General features: G+C 44.1%; 2 non-coding genes across 2 annotated transcripts; both read right to left on the reverse strand.

Moving 5' to 3' along the window:
• Nucleotides 1–3,713: 3,713 nt before the first annotated feature.
• TRNAQ-UUG (transfer RNA glutamine (anticodon UUG)) lies at nt 3,714–3,785 on the reverse strand. The gene has a single exon. It is a non-coding gene; the product is annotated as a tRNA-Gln (tRNA).
• A 4,628-nt stretch (nt 3,786–8,413) lies between these two features.
• On the reverse strand, nt 8,414–8,485 carry TRNAQ-UUG (transfer RNA glutamine (anticodon UUG)). The gene has a single exon. It is a non-coding gene; the product is annotated as a tRNA-Gln (tRNA).
• Between the last annotated feature and the right edge of the window lie 12,140 nt (nt 8,486–20,625).

The following is a 20,625-nucleotide window of genomic DNA, read 5'->3' on the forward strand; positions in this document are numbered from 1 at the left end:
CCAGAGAACAGAGGAAAACAGAAAAGCTAAGGAAATAATTAATTTAATAATAATTACACGGCCCGGACTTGTTCAGAAGCAGGATCAGCCATATACCGGCCGTATCCTGCGCCCAAGTCTACCCGAATGTATGCTGCTATAGGGCCTCTAATCTACAGGACAACCAATCAGTTCTAAATAGATAAATAGGAGACACCGAGAGCCCAATATAGTGTAGTATGTATTGGAAACCGTGGATTAATGTAAGTGTGAGATGAATATACTCACAAACATGGGTTACCTCTTAGGCAACCACTGTAGATGCAGGTGAGGAGATTAGACCTATCCTCACTCAGGATTAAGATGTCGCTCTCTGTAGATCAGGAAAGTAGGGGTAGGTCACCCCTCCACCAGGGGTGGACACAGTATTATCGTAAGAGAACAGAGGCGCCAGCAGGATAAAAGGTAATAAAAATTTTAAAATTTGCTGGGAGGCAGTCGTGGACTTACCTCCGGAAAGCAGACTCAAAATACTGTCTGAATTAAACAAATACATTTATTATTGGTACCTCAAAAGATGCAACGCGTTTCGCAGGCACAGCCCGCTTCATCAGGCAATAAGATAGGGGACAAACAGTAGCTCGTCAGTAGCAGTAGCTCGTCAGTAGCACGAATGGCACCTCACAGAGGTGCCATTCGTGCTACTGACGAGCTACTGTTTGTCCCCTATCTTATTGCCTGATGAAGCAGGCTGTGCCTGCGAAACGTGTTGCATCTTTTGGGGTACCAATAATAAATTTATTTGTTTAATTCAGACAGTATTTTGAGTCTGCTTTCCGGAGGTAATTCCACCACTGCCTCCCAGCAGATTTTAAAATTTTTATTACCTTTTATCCTGCTGGCGCCTCGGTTCTCTTACGATAACCAATCAGTTCTGTTTATGGAACCTGGCTGCCACATGTTCCTTCAGAGGCCATGCAAGTGTACTAGCAGGACCAGGGATGGTTGCAAACTCCTACTCAGGCAAGAAGCCTTTCTGCTTCTTTTAGTTGGCCAATTATGCCACAGATATACCTGCCTGGGCGCAGCTGCTCACCTGGCTCACTTGCCTTTTCCTGCCTTCTGCTGTCAGACACACACTAGCTTGCTAAAGGCCCGGCAAGTCTCTTCACATTCATTTAATCCTTTACCTCAAGTTTTCTCACAGGAAACCTTTTCTTATCATTTCTACAAAATAACTTTTCAGCACTTAGTAAGTGTAAATGTACTAAAAAGTGCAGAAGAAAAGTTGTACCAAACCACAGTAAATTTTGATGCCAAAGACCGTCTTGGAAAATCAACCTGCCAGCTGGAAAAGCAGACTTGAAACGACAGGCAAGGCATTGGTGGCTCAGTGAGTAAAGCTGGCCATACACTAGGCCGATTCCCGCCAGATCGACAGCAGATTCGATCACTGGGATCGAATTTGCTGTCACATCGTTCTCGCAACACGCCGAATTTCGATCCATTTCGTCCGATCCCGTCGATCGCTCCGTGCGGAAAATTACCGTCGATCGCCCGCGGGTAGAGAGCGCGTCGCTAGCGGATTTCGAGTACCCGACGACCGACGCAATAGAGCCCGCATACATTACCTGCTCCGCCGGCACGACTGCCCCCGGTCACCGCTGCTCTGTCTCCGCACTGGTCTGGTCTCTGGGTCCGGCATGCTTCACTTCTTCTAGCCCGGCAGGAAGTTTAAACAGTACAGGGCGCTCTACTGTTTAAACTTCCTGCCGGGCAGGAAGAAGTAAAGCATGCCGGACCTGGACACCAGACCAGAGCGGAGACGGAGCAGCGGTGACCGGGAGCAGTCGTGCCGGCGGAGCAGGTAATGTATGCGGGCGGGGGGGGGGGGGGGGGGGGGGGGGGGAGCGGCGGCAGCACCACCACAGATTGTGAACGGGTTCAGGCTGAAATCGGTTCACAATCTATTTGCAGTAAAGGCAGCCATACGATCCGTCTCTGATCAGATTCGATCAGAGAGGGATCTATCTGTTGGTCGAATCTGATGGCAAATCGACCAGTGTATGGCTACCTTAAGGCTTTGTTCACATCACAAATCACCAGCTCTAGCACAAGAGCTGAGCGGTTTGTTAAGGGTTATTTATTTCACTTTGCGCTTAGAAAAGCGCTTTTCTAAGTGTTTTTGCAGAGCGATTCATTTTTTTATGTCAGGAAGTGATCTCTTTCATACGGTAATGAATAAATACAATGTATTTATTCATGAAAGCGCTGGGGAAATAATACGTGCTTTTCAAGCACTTTGTGATTTCCCTATACCTTCCATTGAGCAAAAACGCTCAGAAAATGGTACAGGCAGCGCTTTGGTGAGCAGATCGGAAACAAACCGCTCAAATGTCAGCTCTCTTATAGGGAATCATTGCACAAGCGCTTTTAAAAATCGCCGGCACTTTAAAAGAAATTAAAATGCTCTAGATGTGAGCAATCCCTAAGGGAGGAGAGTAAGGGAGGAAGAGTAAGGGAGGAAATGACATCAGGATTGATTCCAAAATAGCCAGACTTACAATGGGAAATGCTAAGAAGGATTTTCTTTTTTTTTTTTACTGTAGAAGAATCACTATAATCAAAACGTGGGCAGTGCAATACATATGTTTTGTAAGTAGAGCAAGTATTTATCTACTTACTGTATATATTTGGTTCTTTTTTTCCCCCCTGAGATAGTATGGCTGACTGCTTCTCTTTGACAGGGAATTTACTGTTAGATAAGTATACAATTTTCTGCAACTTAAAAATTGACAGTACAATGTTGAAGCTGTTTGAGTGTTTGTTAAGAGTACTAAGTATTATGTACATTTTCGTAGTGGGTCTACTGATTTATATTACATTGTACTATTTACCTAGTAGGGTTTATATGAAAAGGGCACCTGTAAAAAAGGGCGCCTGGTGGAGCCCATATATACCAACTTCGGCTACAAAAAAGGCGCCTGGTGTAGCCCATATAAAAACTTCGGCTACAAAAAAAGGCGCCTGGTGTAGCCCATATAAAAACTTTGGCTACAAAAAAAGGCGCCTGGTGTAGCCCATATAAAAACTTTGGCTACAAAAAAGGCGCCTGGTGTAGCCCATATAAAAACTTCGGCTACAAAAAAGGCGCCTGGTGTAGCCCATATAAAAAACTTCGGCTACAAAAAAGGCGCCTGGTGTAGCCCATATAAAAACTTTGGCTACAAAAAAAGGCGCCTGGTGTAGCCCATATAAAAACTTCGGCTACAAAAAAACTCTGGGATGTGTTAATTACTATTCCCCCCTCCAGGCCGCCATGGATAGTGGAGGAATGAAATAATTCGGCTTCCAGCGCTTGTAGCCCATATAAAAACTTAGGCTACAAAAAAGGCGCCTGGTGTAGCCCATAAAAAACTTCGGCTACAAAAAAAAAGCAATAATATGGGCTACAAAGGTGCACCCTACTGTAGCCGAAAACCTTGTAGCCGAAAAAAATATGGGCTACAAAGGGGCGCCCTACTGTAACCAGAAACCTTGTAGCTGAAAAAATATGGGCTACAAAGGGGAGCCCGCTTGAGGCCTATATCAAAACTCGGGCGCCCTTTTCTACACCTTGTAGCCCATATTTCCAGAAATAACATTGATGTCTATGGAGGCGCCCTTTTCATACAGGCAGCTCAGGCACCCTTTTCAACCGATACCACCTAGTACCATAGCGTTCACAAAACACAAGGTTCCACCGAGATTCGAACTCAGATTGCTGGATTCAAAGTCCAGAGTGCTAACCATTACACCATGGAACCTTCACATGGCAGCAAGATGCTAGAATAGCTGTCATGTATTTTTATAAACTGGAAACTTAGCTCTGCAATGTCTCAGCTTTCTTAAAGAGAACCCGAGGTGGGAATTACTTTTACTATTGGGGCACAGAGGCTGGTTGTGCGCACTAAGACCAGCCTCTGTTGCCCCATCGTGTGCCTCCATGTCCCCCCTGCTCGCCGCTATACCCCCCGCATTGCTGGCGACACGCAGCGTGTCGCCAGCTCAATGTTTACCTTGCGCTGTCAGTCAGCGCTGCTCCCCTGCCTCCTCCGCATCGGCGCACCCCGCCGTGTCCCTTCCCTCCCGCTGATAGGAGGGAAGTGACGCGGCGGGTGGCGCCGATGCGGAGGAGGCGGGGGAGCGGCGCTGACTGACAGCGCAAGGTAAACATTGAGCTGGCGACACAGCCAGCAATGCGGGGGGTATAGCGGCGAGCAGGGGGGACATGGAGGCACACGATGGGGCAACAGAGGCTGGTCTTAGTGCGCACAACCAGCCTCTGTGCCCCAATAGTAAAAGTAATTCCCACCTCGGGTTCTCTTTAAAGGGAACCAGAGAGGATGTAATATACATACCTGGTGCTTCCTCCAGCCCCATACGCACGGATCGCTCCCACGCCGCCGTCCTCCGCTGCCTGGATCCGCCACCACCGGGTCCCGTCATTGCCGCGAGTCGGCAAGTCGGCTGGCGGACTCGGCCAATTCTCCGCATCACAGGGTGCTCTCTCCATACAGATACGCATGTGGCTGCCTACTGCGCAGCCGCATGGGTACGGGTATGGAGGGAGCCCCTGTGATGCGGACAATTGGCCGCGTCCGCCGGAAGTGACGGGCCCGGTACCGGCGGATCCAGGAAGCTGAGGACGGCGGCGTGGGAGCGATTCAGGCTTATGGGGCTGGAAGAAGCCCCAGGTATGTATAAAATCTTTTTCTTTTTTCACCCCCCCGTTCCTCTCTGGTTCCCTTTAAGCTATATTTAGTCAGCAATTAGGGTGAGCGGGGGAGGGCAAATGTGAAACTGAGCTTTGCTGGAATGGGCCACAGCAGAGGGAGATAACTTACCTTGGTCTCCATCTCTGTCCACAGTGCTCCGCATCCCTCCATGCTCTACGTCCCTGTAGGGTGGAGCAGGGTATGGAGCGCTGCCATGAGGCATTGATCAAGGTGATTTTAAGGACAACTGTAGTGAGAGGTATATGGAGGCTGCCATATTTATTACCTGTTACACAATACCAGTTGCCTGGCAGCCCTGCTGGTCTATTTGGTTGCAGTAGTGTCTGAATTACACCCAGAAACAAGCATGTGGCTAATCATGTCAGATCAGACAATAATGTCAGAAACACCTGATCTGCTGCATGCTTGTTCAGGGGCTGTGGCTTTGGTATTTATCTCCAGCCCTGACCAGCTGGTAACTTATAATCTCCATGTGGTAACATTGACAGATATAGCAGCCAGCCAATAGGGAGGACCAGACAGCCAGTAGGGAGAGCCAGACAGCCAATAGGGAGAACCAGACAGCCAATAGGGAGAGCCAGACAGCCAATAGGGAGAGCCAGACAGCCAATAGGGAGAACCAGACAGCCAATAGGGAGAGCCAGACAGCCAATAGGGAGAGCCAGACAGCCAATAGGGAGAGCCAGACAGCCAATAGGGAGAGCCAGACAGCCCTGCTTCTCACCACATTTAATCTGATACTTTGGGGGACGAGACAGAATGACAGAGCAGGAAAAGGAGAAATTTAAAAAAAAAAAAAAAGGCTTTTCTGTATCCCTTTAGATGTGCATATCTATATACTGATACACAGAAGAGCTCTCTCTAGTTAGTACAAATGTACATCTAAAGGAATTCCGGGATTCACTGGATGAAAAACAATAACTACCACACAGACTTGTAAGGGAAAACGGAAGACTTGTAAAGAAGTATGTCATTGGGATTCCTGTGGGTCACACTGCCTGCATCACATTTTGACTTACATTACTGCATGATCATGCGATAACGCGCTGCAGCCTTTGTGACAGCATTGTGGTAATTTAGATACTTATGGTGCATCGTGTGAACTGTGCCAATCTCCATAAACTTGCATGTCCCTCGTGACGAGCTGCTGCGGGGAACACAACAGCAATGCACTACGTTCAGTGTGCAAGGGGCCTAAAGGATATCCAAGGTGGAGTGGGGAAAACTACTTATCTTGGGCTTCTTCCAGCCCCTAGCAGTCTATTAGGGCCATCGCTGTAGTGCCACTATCCCCTCCGAAAGGTGCTCGACCACAACTGTGGTCACAGGCTACTTCATGTACACATGCCTCTCATTTATGCTCCCGTGGCTGGGAGTGTTCTGTGCTTGCGCACTTCACAGACTAGTCAACTGTGCAAGCACAGAATGTTCCCGGTTATGGGAGCCTCATATAGAGGCGCATGGATGTGCCTGCACTGAAGCCCATGACTATAGCTGTGGCTGGGGATTTTTTGAAAGGGACAGCAGCATACTGCAATGCAGCGGAATCACAGTGAGGGACCATAATAGACTGGCCCCCGCTGTAGTTGCTCACAACACATAAGAATGGGGGGGGGGGGGGGGGGGCGCAATCAACATTGTGCTAAGAGGCCCCATAAATTCTAGCTATGCCTCTGATATGATCTGAGAGAGATTTGTGTCTAGGTCGAATTTGCCTATCATCGCTAGATGTACGGCCACCTTTACAATCGTATTAGTGCAGGTTGAGCAGCTGCAGCTTGGAAGTATAAATCCGAGGTTTGGAGGAGTCATTTTGAAATTTAGTTTAGATTTTATCTTTCAAGCTTTTATTGAACTCAAAATGTATACTAGACCCTTGCTTGCCGCATTTTGGTAAGTTACAGGAAAAAAAGGTTATGGAAATTAATTAGATCAGTTTTTGAACAGAAATTCTTCAGAAACTGAACGCCATGGAGGTTAATGAATGGGAACTTTGTTCCATTCATTCATTTCCCCTCTAGGTCCCCGTGATTGTCAGCATCAATGAGATGACTGCGTCACTTCTGAAGTAACACAGCCACGCATTACCTCCCATAATGCGCAAAGACATCTTGTGGCCAAATTGTAAAATTACACCTACATACATTAAAGAGAATCTGTATTGTTAAAATCGCACAAAAGTAAACATACCATTGTGTTAGGGGACATCTCCTATTACCCTCTGTCACAATTTCGCCACTCCTCGCCGCATTAAAAGTGGTTAAAAACAGTTTTTAAAAGTTTGTTTATAAACAAACAAAATGGCCACCAAAACAGGAAGTAAGTTGATGTACAGTATGTCCACACATAGAAAATACATCCATACACAAGCAGGCTGTATACAGCCATTCTTTTGAATCTCAAGAGATCATTTGTGTGTTTCTTTCCCCCTGCAGCTCTCATCCACTGAAGTGTCAGGCTATTTCTTCCTGCAGAGTGCAGACAGCTCTGCCTGTATGTAATTCCTCAGTATGTGAAAGCCCAGCCAGCTCAGAGGAGGATTTATCCAGCTTGTAAAAGATAATAGAACAGAGAGAAGCTGCACTAATCTAAATATCACACAGGCAGTGTGCAGAGAGGGGCCTGGAAGGGGGAGTTCATAGCAGAACCACAACACTGAAGAACTTGGCAGCCTTCCAGACACAGGCCTGACAAGTCTGACAAGAGAGAGATAAGTTGATTTATTACAGAGATGGTGATAGTAGAGCGTGCTGCAGTTAGCCAGAACACATTAGAATAGCTTTTGGAACTTGTAGGATGATAAAAAACAGGATGCAATTTTTGTTACGGAGTCTCTTTAAGGACTGATTTTTTTTTATATGTTTATCATGAGGGTATAATACTGTTCAATTATGTGCTTGCAATTAGTTATGGATGTAAAACTGAAAAATTATAATATTGTCACCATACATCGTACTAGGGATATAATTTAAACGTTGCTTAACTTTGTATTTTTTGTACTTCTGAATATTTATACTCTTGTATTTTTGGATATGCAATTTATGCAGCCACATTTTATATTTTATAATTGATGTGCGCATTGCACTTTTAGTATGCATTCTTGCTGTATGTTTGTTTCTTTAAGAGTACCACGCCCATGTGGGCAGGTGTAACGTCTATATAACCTGTGCAGTACAATTTGTTTGTCAGCCATGACTGAGGAGCCAGTGCTGGAAGTGTTAATGAATTCAATTTTAATTTTAAATTCTAGAGAACCACTTTGAATCATTCTAGAAATAGCCTTTGATAGTTGCCAACATATGGTTGCAGCTCGGCTATTTTGTCGATTTGACAATATAAAACATTTCACATAAATTTAGGTTGTGTAACTTTTGTGTGTGTTGTATCACCTGCATGAGACTACAGCTTTCACAGCTCCTCAATGTTTGAAGGCCTAGCGGTAATAAAAGCAGGCAAGGTTCCACTGAGATTTGCATTCTAACTTTTCACTTTTGTTAGCACTTACTTTTTCATTGGTCACCCCAGGAGATGTAGGGCAAAGTTCTCATAGGTCCAGGGTAGGTAGGAGCTCTGGAAGGCATCAATTTTCATCAAGAAGAAATCACCATCCAGAAAAAGGAGGCAGGCAATGCTTTGCGGCAAGCAAAAAGCTGGGTAGGTTCCACCGAGATTTGAACTCGGATTGCTGGATTCAAAGTCCAGAGTGCTAACCGTTACACCATGGAACCTCTTCCTGTCATCAGATGTGTGGCAGAGCTGGAAAATAATTTATTCAATCAACAGTAATTCTAACTTTTAGGCTTTCAGAAGTTTTAATTGCTGAATACTCGAAAGTACATTGTACAAAAACAAATCTCACATTTAAAGAGAACTTGAAGTGAAAATAAATATATGTGTAGTACAGATGATTAAAAAGTGGTATAGAAAATATATATTTTTATTTTCAGTTGTATAACTTTATTTTTTAAAATTGCATCACACTGTCACAGCTAATGTTTAGAATCTGCCTTTGAACTGAGAATGAAGCATGCGTTTTATTGTACCTTTCTTTTACTTGAATCACTAATAAAATTACATATTTGCATTTTTGTAAATTATGGTAATCGGTGACTTTTTTTTCCATGACACTTATGCCAGCCTTTTAGAACCACTTAAAATTGAGCTAATACAGAAGTAATAACTTTCCTGCACAAATATATTATTTTATCTTCTTCCTGACAGATAACAGGCTTTCACCTTCTATTTACTATTCAGGAAACCTTTAAAAATCGTTGCAAGATTATGTGCACAAAGATGCTGTACACCTGCAACAGATCAGTATCTGCAAAAGATCTGTTCCTGCAAAATGCATTCACTGGCCTCAATTCACAGAGCTTTATCAAACACTTTATCAAACGTTTAATAATTTTCCTCATGGGTAAAATCTGATTTTGAATTTACTAAGGTGTTATCGATTTAATGATCATTTAATCGATAAAACATTCGATAAATCTATAACACCTTAGTGAATTCAAAATTAGATTTTACCCATGAGGTAAATTATCAAACGGTTGATAAAGTGTTTGATAAAGCTCCGTGAATTGAGGCCATAGTCTGTTATCTGCAGATGCTCATACACACCTTGTTTAACAGACATTAATCTGCAGATCAGATCCACCAGGATGGATCTTCACATCTGCAGATGAATGTCTGTTAAACAAGGTGTGTATGAGATCTGCAGATATCATACTATAAATGCATTTTGCAGGAATGGATCTTTTGCATTTTCATCTGATTGTGAGTTCAGCTCCATAGAATAGACTGTATAGGTATGGCTCTCATACTACATGGAAGGGGGTAAAATTGGTCTAAGATCTTTCATTAATCTTTTAAGTGTGTACACACCATTTGGCTTGGGAGGGGGGGGGGGGGGGGGGAGGTTGGAAGAGACTAGGGGTACAGGTCGGGGTGAAAATGGCGTATACATTTGTTTGTACGTAACAACTACAAGTGTTATGTACTCATATACAAATGCATGCAGGAATAGCATTTCTTCAGGATTCAATTGAGTTTTAGGAAGACAACTCCCTAAGGGCTCGTTTCCACTATCGCGAATCTGCATGCGTCCAACGCATGCAGATTCGCACATGTAATGCAAGTGGATGGGCCTGTTTCCACTGTAGCGTTGTTGAGGTGCGTTTTTTTCAGCGGTAAAAAAACGCACAAAAGAGCTAACGAATTCGCCTGCGAGTGGAATGCATGCGAATCGCCGCTAATGTATTTAATAGGAAATTCGCATGCGGCTATGGTATGCGAATTTTCATGCGAATTCGCATGCGAATTCGCATAGGTACCAATGTAATTCAAACAGGCAGTGACATGGTTAATTTCGCATATACCCTCACCTATGCGAATTCGCATGCGAATTCGAGGCAAAAACCGCGCAAAAATTCGCATCCGCATGCTAATTCATGGAATTTCAACAGCGGTGGAATCCAGGCGATTCTGCACCGCAATAGTGGAAACGAGCCCTAAAAGGGCCTTTTAAATAAAAAAGGGCATTTTAAATAAAAAAAAAAAAAAAAACCTTTTTTGTTATACAGACAAAATTACACATTTTATAAGGTTGTTTCATACCCCTCCCCCCCCCCCCCCCCAGATGCCCAGCATTGCATGCTTTGGCCTCGATTCATAAAAGTGCTGTCGGGAAGGTAACAGTCGAGCGGGGAAACACCGCTGTCGGTATTTCTGCCTTCAGGGTGGTAATTCATAAAAAATTTGCTAGTTGTGACAGGCGTGCGGAGATATTCCGCTGTAGGCAGGCGTTAGGCTGTCAGGAGACATGCGGAAACACGAGAAGCAGGCGGAATCCCTCCGTGCGGTGTTCTCTCTGCAGCTGCTTGGGAGGTCTGTCCCATTCACTGCACTGTATTCCGCATGCTTCTCGCCACATCAGAGGTAGCGGTAATACCCGTCCGCATACCGCTACCTCTAATCTTTATGAATTGACATTTGTTACTTTTGTTATGATAATCACCGTGCAAGGCGGTGATTGATCACTCTGCTCGCGAATGTCGGCTTTTCATGCGGAAAAAGCCTTTATGAATACAGATTTTGCTGTGTGGTCGGTAAAGTGAGCCGTTTTCAGCATTTCCGAATGCGGGAATGCTTTATGAATCGAGGCCTTTGTGTCAATTGATAATTTGATAATAACTGAGGCTGATTCTATGAGAGAACTCTTTAATTTGACTGACCTATCCTTGAGAACTAGTTTTTTTTTATTTATTTATTACTTTTCCCTTCCCTCCCTTAGGTGTGTAGAAAGCCAAGAGTTTATTGAAAAAAAATGACTCCTCCACAGTACACATACAATTAATTACCTCATAGGTTTTTTTTTTTTTTTAGTTAGGCTCCTGTCACAAGGCAAGCAGGTATCGCAAGGAATTACCACAATTTGCAGAAATACTGCCACTGAAGCAGGAACAGTAGTTTGCAAAAAGTGTTTAATGAAAACCACACGATGCATAAATGCAACCACATGCACAGCAAGCTATGTACAAACAACCAGGAATTGCAGTGATATATACAGGAAAATTAATACTTACCTATCGGAAATGTTCCTTTCCTGGTGCATTTCCATGGCAGCATACTATGGGTTGTGGCCCCGCCCCTGAACCCTATTGGACACCATAACTATAAATTTGTTGAGTGTATCACCCACCAGTATTCTAGTAACTATAGTCCTCCCCGTTTTGAGGGCGGGCTCGTATGCTGCCATGGAAATGCACCAGGAAAGGAAAATTTCCGATAGGTAAGTATTAATTTTCCTGTTTCCCTGGTGCTTCCATGGCAGCATACTATGGGATTTAACTAGCAAGAGCAAACAGGGAGGGTAAAGTAACACTATTTTTTAACATTAGTAGGATCAGAAATTAATTGATTTTCCCACATTTGAAGAGCTAAGGACTGAAGGGTCAACTCTAATATTCAACAAAAGTATATGTCGAGGACCAGGCAGCTTTAAAGATTGTGGCTGTAGACACACCGGCAAGAAATGCCCACGATGAAGTTATACTTCTGGTTGAGTGAGCTAATGTCTGGCCAGGTAGACCTTAGCCTTACACACAGCAGGTGAATTCCCGAATCCAAGCCGCTAACATCCTGTAAGGTGTTTCTTAACCTTTTTTGTAACCAGAAGAAACTAACAGGAGATGGGTTGACTGTCTGAAAGATTCTGTGATCTGCAGATATCTTTTAAAAGAGCATGCCATGTCCAGAGGATGTATTAGAGGCAGATTGGATTTTACCCTTTTTTCTTTGATAAAGACAATCATTATCTAGGTAGAGCACTGATACCACTTTGGGTAAAAAGTTCATCACTGGTGTTAGGGTAGCTTGATCATGATAAAAGCTTAGATCTTCACAACCTAGAGCATGCAATTCTGACATTCTTCTAGCAGATATTATTGACATGAGACAGCCTTCCATAGGATAAAACGGAGGAAAACTAAGGACATCCAACAGCAACATTAAATCCCATTTGGGATATACATTTCTTCTAGGAGATTTCATTTTAAGAGCTTCCTTTAACAATTGCTGCAATGGATTTAAGGCCCACTTGTCTCCAGAAAATGAGAACAGTGCCGTCACCTGGACCTTCAAGGTATTGTAGCTAAAACCAAGGTCAAATCCCGCCTGAAGAAAGTCTAAAGTATTATTTACTGATGGGGAGAATGGATCAAAATTGTCTCCAGAAACAAAGTCTTGAAACCGGTTCCAGACTTTCTGGCATACCACATTTGTTCATACTTTACTTGCTGTTATGGAACATCCCAACTTAGTTAACCTCTCCCCTTAAATATACAGGCTACCAGACAAAATTCGTGAGGTGCTGATTGAGATAACAATGGCTCAGACAACAGTTTCGTACAAACCAAGAGAAACATTGGCTCCGTCTGAGATTGTAATGATCGGTGTTAGTAATCAGAGAGAATCTGATTATTGGCGATCTGCAGTATCACCAATAATGCAAATGTCACTCGAGTATTGATGATCTGCAGAATCACCAATAATGCAAGTGTAACTAACCTCTGAATACTGTAGCAGAAAGAATAACAATCAACATACACAATAAACAAGACTGTGGAAATATCCACCACCCGGTGATTCCTCAGAGGTGTGGTTACCTCTGAATGGGAACCCCGTGTGTGAGATCCTGGGCCCAAGTGATGCTTGGGATCTCAGCACCTGGCAGTAATCGTCTGCTAGGGCAGGCGTCTCGGTGAGGCAAGCCTCAGAGATATCCCACCAGTGGGAGACGTTCCACTGGGGAAAAGAGAATGGTCAGACAGGCAGAGGTTCAGCAACAGAGAGACGGTAGCAGTACAAGAACAGAAGGCTGATTCAGAGTCCGTTAAACAGGCAGGGTCGGCAACTAAGAATCAGATAGGCAAAGGTACCAAATCAAGAAGAGGAGAGAGTAGTCAGGGATAGCCAAAGCAAATATGCAATACAATCCTAGACTAGGGTGTGACGTCCATGATATCAACACCAGGGAACTGAGCTAAGGTCTGAGCGTTTACACCTAAGTATTCACGACAGCAGACAGTAAGCAAATGACATCTGCAGGCTTAAATGCTGAAGCCCAGTTCCACCAGCCCGCCCAGGGGGCTGGAGCAGAAGTCAGCATGTGATTGGCTGGCTGAGGTCAGCTGATCGCCCTGCGCGGCGGCGGCTCCGATATTGCTTACAGAGATAATTGGAGAAGAAGAAGTGGAAACCACAGTCTGTACGGCCAGTATAGAATTATTGAAAGAACTTTTGATCTTTCCTTCTTAAATTTCTTCAGAAACCGAAAGACTATTGGTACTGGAGAAAAACCGTACCAAAGCAAGAGGCGGCCAAGACTGGGATAGAGCATCTATTCCCACTGCTGCTTGACAATAAATTCGGGAGAAAAATTGTGGTAGAATTGACTGTCCTGTTGCTCTCGGTTTTCCCTACTAGAAGATGTGCAAAAGCTTGAAAGGCTAAACAGGCGGATCTTAATTCCAAAGGATTTGAATTGTTTGTTAAGGGGTGACATGGCCATCTGGACTGAACCACCTGATCTTGGCACCATGCACCCCCTCCCAATAGACCAGCATCCCTGAAACATAAGTCAATTGAGACAGAATCAGAATCCATTGAGTAAATAATCCTGATTGCAACACCAGATAAGAGAATTCTTGTAATGATCAGCTCAGCTGGCTGCACAGGCAGACAGCTGTTTGACCATTCCTCTAGTCTGTGGGCTGCAGGTCTCTGCAAGAGAGACCTGTCTTTCCTTTGCAAGTTTCTGATCTGCTCTGCTGCTGAGGAATTTGCATACATTGGTTATGCAAATCACCTAGCTGCCTCCTTTGTAGGCAGGCAGTATAAAAACTATGTTTTCCCAGAGTCCTTTGCTGGTCATCCTTCATGGTTTGTTGAAACACTCCTAGAGTGTCAGCCTTCCCTATTGATTTGTTAAAGTTATCTTAGAGTAAGTCTTGGGACTGCACTAAGCAGCTTCCCTAGTGCAGTTAGGTTGTTATCTGTTTTGTCTGTATTGCCTCACTGCTGCGATTGCCTTGTCGCCAACGGTGGTTGTCAGGAAATCGTTCTGTCTGTCTGGGAGTGCTAACCAGAGCAGCGGTTGCTACTGGTAGCCCCTTCTGTTCATCTGTCTTGCTTGGATCGCACTAGCCTCTAGCGGTAGCGGCTGTGGATCCTTCAGATCTGCTTTCTTGTCCCTGTACCCGGATCGCACTCGCTCTGGCGGAAAGAGCAGTGGATCTTCCCTATCCTGTTTCTGAACCCGGATCGCACTCGCTCTGGCGGAAAGAGCAGTGGATCTTTCCTTTCATATTCCTGTTTTCCGTTTGTCTGTCTTGTCTGATACAAACGCTTGCTGTAGGCTCGGTGAGGTAACCGTTTAGCAAGCGTTCACGTTCTCTCTTTTCGTGTTTGTCTGTCATTGGTCAGTCAGGGTGGCGTGCTTGTCTCTGTTGCGCTTTTCGTGCGGAGACCGCGCCGAAAACGCGTTCGCTGTTGCGAATGAGTGCGGTGTTCACGTTTAGCTAGCGTTTGTTGTTTTCATTATCTTCTTATTGGTTTTTTGCTGTGCCTTTGCTATTCTCGTGTTTTGTTCTGTTCTGTCTTTCTGTCACTTTTGGCAAACGCATCTCCTGTGATTGCGTTCTGGCTTTTGTTTCTGCTGATGTGTGTTCACCGTCGCTGGGTGGCGACTAGATTGGTGGACACACATTCATCCTGTTTCTTTGCTCTTTCTCTTTAAGGGCTGTTCAGCCCTGTATTGCTTTAGATCTGTACAATTTCCATCTGGCATCTGTGGCCGTGCAGAGGCGGTGCTCCTCTGCACTCCACAGCGCCATCTGCCGGTGGGAATTGCCCTTTGCTGGTGCATTGCACCTCACCTGGGTTCACCTAATTATACGCTTGTGGAGGGTTTTTGCTGTGTCAGTGCGCATCTTGTGCGCTGACCGCGAAACCGATTCCGCAAATGTCACAATTCTTCATTGATGTGTAAAATCACCATTTTCTGTTGTAGAGACACTCTGCCCCACTAATATAAGAAAGGGAGTTGAAAAATGCATCATGTGCCAGTGTGGCCACTTCATCATTATTGTAGCTGCTAACATTCCCATGACTTGAAGACACTTCAGGCCCATACACACGTCTGATTTTTGCGAACGACGGGTCGTTTGAACGTCCAGTCATTCGCCCGCCAAATCGGGCGTGTGTACCGCCCGGCGGATCGCTCAAACTCAGTCTTATCACGCGAATGACAGTCTGTACACACGCCCGATTTGGCGGGAAAACGGCTGAACGATGGGACGTTCAAACGACCCGTCATTCGCAAAAATCAGACGTGTGTATGGGCCTTTTCTTGCTGAAAGATGAATGTCTTTAATTGCAAACCAAACAAACTGTTGGTACTAAGGATGTGTGGGAATACATAAATATCTTTTAAGTTTATTGGAACTAGAAAATAGTTTTATTGGACTGTCAGGATAATGGATTGAAGAGATTCAATCTTGTATTTTGGAAGCAGTGTGTACTTGTTTAAAATATTCCAGATCTATGACAGGTTGCCAAACTCCTGTTTTCTTGCCAAGCAACAGAGGAGAGTACATCCCTTTGCCTCTCTGTGAGCAAGGTACCTCCAGTACTGCATCTTGCACAATTAATTGGCATATTCAAGACGACAGACTTCTCTCTCCGGGTAGGCATAAACATATCTTGCAGAGTGATCTAAATCTCCGATAACCCTCAGAGATTGCTTGAAACCCCGCCCCCAGAAGTGTGGACGGATGGGGACCCAAAAGGACTTTCCTTGGGTTTGTCGATTAGCTGGAGCAATCTTGATTGCCTTAGAGAGGGCTGACTGAGAAATTCACAATTTTTTTTAATTCTTATATGGTTTATAGGAACAAAAATTCCTGAATCTTTGCTGGAACGGATTTCTCTGTACAAATCTTTGTAACTTGAGTCTTCTATCTTGAGGAATATCTCCAGATTTTCCTCCTGTTTATTATCAACTTTGCTTGTTTCTTCAAGAATCACTCTTCTGATTTCTTTCATTAAAGGAAAGGCAAGTCCAACCTCGGTAAGATGTGGATAATATTTACCTACTTTTATGGAAGGATCTTCTGGTTCTTTCCACTGTAAAAGGTTATTTAGTGGAAAATATCATTACCTTCTGCTTCAGAAACAACCTCTTGATTAGATTTGACTTGGAAAGATCTGTCATTCTGTGAAGTTGACAGAACTGCAACTGGTGCTAGGGAACGTATTTCCCCTCTTACTGCTTGCTTCATAAAGATGTAACATTCTAAAAGGAGTCTTCAGATTTGTCTTCAGAGTTTTCACTATAACAATTCACACAAATCTTATCCGGCATCGTCATTTTTCCACACTTCCAGTAAGCTGATTTTTCTGTCGAGTGGTTGGAGATCAGTGGAGGCGGAGTGTGCCGAGTCGACCTGGATCTAGAATGACAATTCAATCTTGAGGAAGGAGATCTTCTAGAATGCTCTTTATTCAGACAATGACTCCTGTCATCAGAATATCTTCATGAAGAGTGCGAATGCCAACGATGTCATGAACTTTCTTGAGAACGCCAATCTTCAGTGTTATTAGGTCAAGAGGGGCTGAAATGGAATACAATTTCGTATCTGCAACACCCAATGAGCCTCTTTTTCTTTTAAAGCATTGCCCAAGAGTCCCCTTTCTATAGGCTTCCGTCTGGTCTTTAGAGCTGCGTGCCATATTTCCAGCAGGAATAGGCTGCAAGAGTTAAATAGTAAGAACGTTTTTTTTTTTTTTTAGGATATTATTGTAAGATACTTTTAAGAAGAGTAAATTAATCCCTTGGGAGAAAATGACTTCTCACAGGAGTATTGGCAGTGTCCCTGCAACTTTCAAATAGCAACATTAGGCTAGATACTCCTTAAAGGGAACCTAAACTGAGAAGCATATGGATTTTTCCTTTTAAAATAATACCAGTTGCCTGGCTGTCCTGCTGATCCTGTGTCTCTTATACTTTCAGCCACAGCCCCTAAACAAGCATGCAGATCAGGTGCTCTGACTGAAGTCAGACTGGAATAGCTGCATGCTTGTTTCAGGTATGAGATCCAGATACTACTGCAGAAATAGATCACCAGGACTGCCAGGCAACTGGTATTGTTTAAAAGGAAACATCCATATCCCTCTCAGTTAAGGTTCCCTTTAAACCTCCAGGAGGCTGTGAGCATGCTCAGAAGCAAGCTGCCCACAACCAAGATGGTTGCAACATCACCCAAGTATGGGCAAAGAGGAAAAAACTACTGGCCTATATAAGGAAGTGCACACTCGCGCGTGCGTGCTATACACGCCTGCATGCTCGTGAACACTCCCCACCAATCCACACTGTCCTGCCACTGCAGAAAGCAGAGAACTGGCATTAACAAAACCATGAGACTACTCCAGCCAGGAGATGAGGGAAAAAGGATGGAAGGAGATAGAACCAGATAGAAAGCAGGGAAGAAAAGGACAGACAGGCAGGTAACTAATGCAGCCATTGCACACCTGTATGCATTTAGCACAGGAACTAATGCAGCCATAGTTCAAGTAATGCAGCCATAGTTCAAGTAATGCATCCATAGTTAATTTGTATGCATTTAGCACATGAAAGTAATGCAGCCATAGTTCATTTGTATGCATCTTGCACATGAAAGTAATGCAGCCATAGTTCATTTGTAAGCGTTTTGCATGTGAAGGTAATGCAGCCAAAGTTCATTAGTATGCATATAGCACATGAAGGTAACTAATGCAGCCAAAGTTCATTAGTATGCATCTAGCACATGAAAGTAATGCAGTCATAGTTCATTAGTATGCATCTAGCACATGAAAGTAATGCAGTCATAGTTCATTAGTATGCATCTTGCACATGAAAGTAATGCAGCCAAAGTTCACTAGTATGCATGTAGCACATGAAGGTAACCAATGCAGCCAAAAGTTCATTAGTATGCATCTAGCACATGAAAGTAATGCAGTCATAGTTCATTAGTATGCATCTTGCACATGAAAGTAATGCAGCCAAAGTTCATTAGTATGCATGTAGCACATGAAGGTAATGCAGCCAAAATTCATTAGTATGCATGTAGCACATGAAGGTAATGCAGTCATAGTTCATTAGTATGCATGTAACACATTAAGGTAATGCAGTCATAGTTCATTAGTATGCATGTAGCACATGAAGGTAATGCAGCCAGCGTTCATTAGTATGCATGTAGCACACGAAGGTAATGCAGCCAAAGTTCATTAGTATGCATGTAGCACATGAAGGTAATGCAGCCAGCGTTCATTAGTATGCATGTAGCACACGAAGGTAATGCAGCCAAAGTTCATTAGTATGCATGTAGCACATGAAGGTAATGCAGCCAATGTTCATTAGTATGCATGTAGCACATGAAGGTAATGCAGCCAAAGTTCATTAGTATGCATGTAGCACATAAAGGTAATGCAGCCAAAGCTCATTAGTATGCATCTAGCATATGAAGGTAATGCAGCCAGCGTTTATGTCTATGCATCTAGCACATGAATGTAATGCAGCCGATGTTCATTTCTATGCATCCTGCACATGAAAGTAATACAGCCATTGCTCACCTGTATGCATTTAGCACAGGATACTGATGCAGGCATTGCTCACCTGTAGGCATTTAGCACAGGATACTGATGCAGGCATTGCTCACCTGTAGGCATTTAGCACAGGATACTGATGCAGGCATTGCTCACCTGTATGCATTTAGCACAGGATACTGATGCAGGCATTGCTCACCTGTATGCATTTAGCACAGGATACTGATGCAGGCATTGCTCATTCGTATGCATTTAGCACACATGTATATCTCCGGGACCAGAAGACCGGGCTCTCTGTGTAAGATACATTTAGTACCTATGCAGAGACTTCCCAGGGAAAGGGATAAACCCTGGGGTAGAAAGGGGACTGAAAAAAGAAATGAAGAGAAGGAAAGAAAATAGAAATAGTGTCCAAAGGGGAGGACAAAGGAAAAAGAATACTGGTGGGTGATACCCTCAACAAATTTATAGTTATGGTGTCCAATAGGGTTCAGGGGCGGGGCCACAACCCATAGTAGGCTGCCATGGAAGCACCAGGGAAAGATATATACAATGATGCAAATAAGATGCAAACATATACAACCCACATGCATAGAAAATATACATAGGTGATCACCAATCAATCGGGAACGTGCAATACACACACATGCAACCCAACCTATCTAACTTATGCAAGTAACGATAAAAATATATACAAACATACAAATAGCGCGGTATTACAGGGAACAGGCAATGCCAAGTCAGAACAGAGTATCAGGGTTGGCAACCGTAAATCAGATACAAACAAGGCACAGAGGAATTAGCAGAAGCAGAGTCAGGACAAGCATAAGTTCAGCAACAGCTTATCAGATCAGCAAACAAGGTACAAGGATCAAGGAACAGGAGTGTCCAGGAACTCAGAACTAAAGGGGACGAGGTTCTAGCAATTGTTTGGAGGAAGAGGCAGTCTTATATAGTGCATGTAGCAGGAAGCAGCTGGTGGTGAATGAACAAAGTTCCATTATGCTGGGCATACACGGAGCGTTTTACGCGTTGGATCGAGCCAGTGGCTCAATGCCGGCGCGTCACCGCTTGTCCACGCGGATCGATCCCCGCTCGTCCCCGCGGGCATGCCTTATCAGCCGCTCGATTCCCCACTATTGTCCGCCCGCGGGGATCGAGCGGGGAATCTATCCGGCGTGTCATCGGACCTGTTGGATATTATCAATCGAGCCATCAGCTGCTCGATTGATAAGGAAGAAACTGCTTGTGTATGCCTAGCATTAGAGGCCTCTGAAGGCCAGACAAAGGACTGCAAATCCTTGTACATAATGACACGCCACCTGCTGGTGGATAATAGAAGTCCATGCAATAAGTTCACAATAGAGTCATCAGCAGATTGGGATCCTGACAGCTCCCTTTAAAGAACAATGGAAGTGAGAAGACTATGGAGGCTGCCATGTTTATTTCCTTTCAAGCAATACCAGTTGCCTGGCAGCCCTGCTGGTCCTCTGCCTCTAATACTTTTAGCCATAGCCCCTGAACAAGCATGCAGCAGATCAGGTGTTTCTGAAATTATTGTCAGATCTGACAAGACTAGCTGCATGCTTGTTTCTGGTGTAATTCAGACATCATTGCTGCCAGGCAACTGGAATTATTTAAAATGAAATAAACATGGCAGCCTCTATATTCTTCTCACTTCAATTGTCCTATAAGAAACAGTCAAAAGAGACTGGCAAAATAGAAC

The sequence above is a fragment of the Hyperolius riggenbachi genome, chromosome 4, assembly GCF_040937935.1.
Source record: "Hyperolius riggenbachi isolate aHypRig1 chromosome 4, aHypRig1.pri, whole genome shotgun sequence".
NCBI classification, from domain to species: Eukaryota; Metazoa; Chordata; class Amphibia; order Anura; family Hyperoliidae; genus Hyperolius; species Hyperolius riggenbachi.